We start from the raw sequence: 5,805 nt of genomic DNA, 5'->3' as shown, positions 1-5,805 counted from the left end.
ACCGCAGACTGCACCGTTGTCCTCAGCAACAGTCATTGAAAAACCATGACCGGTTTATAAGTTCTATGGCGGCTTGAATGTCAGGAGCCATGACTTTTGGGCTTTCTCGTCATGTGGAACAGATCATGGCGTGTGATGAATTTTCCTGTCGAATCTTCCATCCAGTTCTCACGAACTAGGGATCTGCACTCACAGCCATGAACCCATTGACCTTTTGCTTGTCGTCCGGATCCAGCTGCCGTTTCTCCGGTTGCATTAGGAAGCCGCTCTCGACGTCTCATGGTTGTGTTCCAGCTGAAGACAAAGACAAAAGGTTGTAGCTTCTCTGCATTGCATGGCAGTGGACGGCGATCGCCTCAAAGCCACCATAAATTAGCATTGGTCACGGCCATGTGTGACATGATGGGAATACCTGTTTCTTTTTTTTTTGTTAGTCACGGCGCTGTGGCTAAGAATCTGTCTTTAGGCGGTTCTAGTGCTGAAGCAAACACATCGAAACCACTTTTGTATGCGCGTCACTGATGTGCCTGGCATTTCCATGCTCACTATCCCTTGTGTCATGGCCGCTGCTTCCCGTGGATACCACACTTAAGTTGTTAGCGAATTGACATCGACGTATCTCTTATGTTTCCACCCTTCTGTCAATATTGCTTGTGTAGCGTACATGCGTACATTTACGTATCGACTTCGTGTGCTCACATCATGAGCCGAATACGCGCCTTTTCTGACACGCGTTTTTCCAACGGAAATCATCCTTAACTGAGCTTGGCAGTCAAAATATTTGCGCAAATATAATGGCTTAACATCTGTTCCATGCGATCTTTTGCGCTTCATAACATTTTCATGGATTTTTGACTGACGGCCACTTTTCAATATGATTGCTATCCATAAGCACCTGTCCCTTAACGACATTCGTTCCCTTCGGTCTCCATTCTGACTGGCACGAAACATACCGCGTTTACCCTACGGGCGAATGCCGTTTGTCTACTCTTACGTTTGTCAGCCGGCCTGATCATATATAGCCTTTCCCACCTTTGCAAACCGAATTTGGCTGGCAAATGTTGGGTTTAACTTCCATGTCAGCGTTCAATGTGAGTGGGGCTAAATATCCCCTTCCCTTACCCCAACTGAATAGGAAACCACATCTGCATGGTACCCGAAGCTGAATTTGTAATGTATCAAGAGCCAAATGTTGCCACTATTGAGCTTTGCTCGCCGGCGGTCGACTGTGTTTATTGTTTTCAATCAATACAGATACAAAAGGACAATTGCAAGTTTTGTTAACCAGTTGGTCATGACGTATATAACTCGCATGTCTCACATCTGCTTTCATTCCATACATCGATTGCTGCATGTCGGTTGGTGCCCTTTCGTGGTGAGCCAAGTACGTCCTCGTACTCCTTGGAATGTCAGCTGGGTGCGAGAAAATTTCGACCTCGTGAAGTTAGTTTGGTGCAACCTCGTTGAAGGTTCATTATCACTACCACATTGCTTCGTCGAATTATTGCTATTACGCTAACTGGCTTAGAGACGCTAGGCGCTACATGAAATGCCACGATTTCGCAAGTTTTCCGTAATCGCCATCATTACGCTTCATATCTAACGAATACGCTAGAGAGCAAGATGAAGAGGATGGAAGAGTGCGTGGTGCAGCCCAAAGTGGGTTGACCGTGTTCTTCAGCGATTTATGGGAGTTCAGTGCCTGTTTGCATGTATGCAACAAGCTTGATGGTAGCATTTTGAAATGCATTAAACCTCCTGCTGTTTGAACTCAGCGAAGAAAGGTCGGACCTAGACTGCGAAAGGAAGAATTCCACAGTTCTAGGGGGTTTTGAACTGAGATAGTCGCTTTGAAGGCAATGCAGTGCAGTTTACATTACTGCCCTCATTAGGGTTTAGAACCACCTGGTTTCTGAGCGCGACGCCCGCAAACTTGTGCTTGTGCAAACCTGTGCAAACTGTGTGCAAACTTGTGCAGACTATGTCATGGTCACCTAGTCATGCATAACGCCATATAAATATTACCCATGTGCTGACGCCATAATGATTCTGTGGTTCTCCAGGTCAAGGTAAATATCATCGCGCAAATATTAGTGTCTGGCGTACGTCAGCGCAATTTCCGGCACCAATGGAGTTCATTTGGCTAGCAATGAATTTTATGCGTTCAATTCAAGTTTCGAACATGATTCACGTTTTGTGCTGCAGAATGCAGGAAGTTGGACAGGGGTAGCAGTCATGGTATAAATAAGACTGGGAATCGAGCACCTGAAAGATAGGTCTATAACCAAGCGTGCGAATGCAGTTGAACAGCACTAACGGATTAAGATGCAAGACACGCACACAAAATGACGTTTGGATTATGGAAACACAGCACCGATTAGTGCTATACCTCACGAGAACTCGGAGTTCTGCAAGTGAGTCAGCCCGTCCGCAACGATGGCAACTTCGCACGTTCAGTTTGGCACCGTTCTAACGCCATACAAGCGTTCTATTACGTAATGAAACGGTGGCGTATTGCAAAACATTTTACTAATAAGTGAACTATTATTTTACTAATAAGTGAACATTGGTACAGCAATCCTCAGCATGTCAAACGTTAACAACAATTACAAGTCAGTCGATTTCATCATAAGTGGCGCGTGCCTCGGTATATTCAAATGTGGGTTATTCCCTTTAAGCGTAGTATAGACTGAAAGTGGCGTGTGGACGCCAAGAGAACTTTTGTTACTTATTTCCTCAGAGACATGCTGAGAAGTGGCAATACTCACCATCACGTTCTGCACACAAAGCCTGCCACGACTACAGAGCGCATGCACCTGGGCGGGACATTCCATCTTTTTTGTACTGCAAATAAACAAATGGCTTTCCTTAACACACACGACCAATGCTCTTAACAGCCGCACGATTGGTGCAGCTAAGCGCTTGCGTGGTGACTTCGTTGAGCAACGGAGGCCGAATTATTGAAGCTGGAGGGAGGCGAGTCGTCTAGTGGCTTTTTTGTCAGGGGTGTGCACAAATTTGACGCCAAACAGCACTGACGCCACAGACGTTCACGCCGAAAGCATTATGACAAGACTCCACATAACACGCTGGACCCATGTCTCATATAACACGATCGACGCTACCCAGGAACAAACAGTGCACGGCGGATAGGAAAAGAAGACGGCAATATATATATATATATATATATATATATATATATATATATATATATATATATATATATATATATATATGTTCTCCGAAAGCATGTAAATGATTCCTTTGCTCAGGCTTCTTTGCCGTTCACGTTTACAGTCTGGTCCATGACATTGTCTTATGCGAGGGTAGACCCGGGGAACACAAAGCTACGTTTTTCGATAGATCCACGTGTACCGACACCCTCTGCGCTCAGATTGGATTCCTCAAGTGCAGTTGCTGTGCGAGCGGGCCAATTTGTCTGTCAATTTACCAATCTAGCTGTACTGAGTGCTTATAAAGAGTGTTGTGGACGTAATGCAGTTAGCTATGGAGGTTGCTCAGCATCGTCCCTCACAGCGGTTTGCGGTCGATTTATGTACCCAGCAGCTACCTTACGGCGTTAGAAGGGAAACTAGCGTGACATGTGCAAGCAGACGCCATGTCTGTGCATTCTTCCTTTGCTAATACACCGTATAATCCTTATTGTTCTGAACCGTTGGGTTGCAAATCAATAGTGGCATTGCACCATGCATATATATATATATATATATATATATATATATATATATATATATATATATATGTTACCTTAGTATTCAGTTGACTCGTACTGGCCCGTAGATCAGTGAATGAGGCGTAAGAGCACACAAAGTGTCTTCTTAGTCATGGAGGCGCCCGCCAATCAGGATGTTGACAGCAGTGATAACTTTCGCAATGACGTGAAGACTTTCCTCCCTCCAACTGAGTAGGAGTTACATCTTTGGTTCATGTAGTGTTACCAAAAGTACGGTGTGAGCACAACTTAATACGACGAAAGGAACCTAAGTTTTCTACCAGATCTCGGAGGACTTGCGTTGAAAGAAATAGTACAATTTCAGTGAAAATACCTAAAGGTCGGATACAAAGGCATTGAACATCGAATAGCACAAAAGGGGCTGATTTTATAACAACTGTTCTTAAACACAGTCAGGAAACAAATTGTTCACCATTGAAATATACCAGGGCGTAGTTCCGCAACATGCGTTACGGGGCTCAGGTACGCAAAATGATTCACCCGACCCAAAAATACGCCAACAAACGGGGTTTTCTCCATATGAAGTCCAAAGGTGCGGCGTTTGACTCCCAGCGGTACCCACTGCTCTTGCCAGGCAGAGAAACAGGCGACGCGATATAGCGCCAGCAGCTGAGTATGGTCTAAAACACCAAGACACGCCAAATTGCAAAAAGAGCGAGTTTGCAGGCAGTGCGAAGCGCATGGCGGGTCACGCAATTACGGGTCGCTGCCAGCTACAGGTTGGCGCCCACTCCCCCTTCAGTGCTAGAGGTAAAATCGTCATTGCTCTAAAGCCGTTGACCTCTAAAGTGCGCCAGGCATAAGGGTGCTCATGAAAGACTTGACCGCCGGTTGCAACGAGATGGTTTTCCCGCATAACCGGGTCTGCGTATCAGGCCAATGGGTCATCGATGACGCCATTGGCCTCAGATATTGGCGCCAAGATGTGATAGTACATGCGAGGCAAAATGTAAAGGCAGAATAAGGGCCAAACAGCTTTTTTATCTGGCAAAACAGCTTTAGGCAAAACTTGTTCCTTACCTTGTTGACCGCACTCGCTTGCTGAACAATCCAAGAGCACGATGTTTGCCGCCATGGACACAGATCAGAGATACTTTGTAGTACACCAAACGCCTTACAGCATCCTCAGCATCCGGCTGGCCTCTGAAATACTCAGCCAGCCCTCCGGGTTTTTCTCAAACATACTCGATAGCTTGGAAGCCTGCCGCCGGTAAAACACCGTGTTGCTGCCATTGCCCAGTTCCTCCACTGCAGCTTCCAGCTCGGCGTACGATGAAAACGCATCTCCCACTCACAACACCATCGCGGCGGAGACAGACACGTAACAATAGCCCTTAACGTCCTCACTGCCACCCCCTTCAACAACTAGGAACAACGACACCAGGAGCCCAAGCAGAATGGGGAAGTGGGAAGTGCGTTTTCCCGGGATTTACCACACTGCCGCACGCACACACTATGTATGAAAAGTACCGAACGCGAATACGATTGCTGTTACTGTTCATGCGTGTTTGAGGTGAAGTTGGCTGTTTACAGCGCCCACGCACAAAATATACTGTTTTTAAAAAAAAACATAAGTAATTTTTCTGCTGACAAGCGGCAGCACTTCAGGCTACAAAGCAAATGTTGCAAAGCACCTTCTGTGCATATCGCAACGTTCATGTCCACCCCTTGGTACTTGCCAATACCTCCTTTCCTTCTTTGTTCGGTACCCCAATATTATGTGGCGTGCAAGACACGGATGTACTAATGGGGGGGGGGGGGGGGGGGAGGCAGGGAAGGGGGACGGAACATAATTTTTTAACCAATATTCGTCCACAATTGGGTATCAGGTACTCGGGGACGTATAGCAATCAAGCTCTGTAAATAGATTTGCAAATACGTCGTAGTGTAGATTTCGGGCCGTGCCATTTCTTATACACCAATTGAAGGTGCCAGGGATAAGGAGTCTCACGCTGGTAATAACCAATATACGACTCAAGACTACAGCATGTCGCTGATTTCCACCTTCTTTCAGGAGTCATGCATGATGAAAAGAGGAAAATTGCGGGCCC

This window comes from Pollicipes pollicipes, unplaced genomic scaffold (assembly GCF_011947565.3).
Source record: "Pollicipes pollicipes isolate AB1234 unplaced genomic scaffold, Ppol_2.1 Scaffold_7261;HRSCAF=8764_pilon_pilon_pilon, whole genome shotgun sequence".
Classification (NCBI taxonomy): domain Eukaryota; kingdom Metazoa; phylum Arthropoda; class Thecostraca; order Pollicipedomorpha; family Pollicipedidae; genus Pollicipes; species Pollicipes pollicipes.
Note: the sequence above shows the minus strand (reverse complement) of the source record.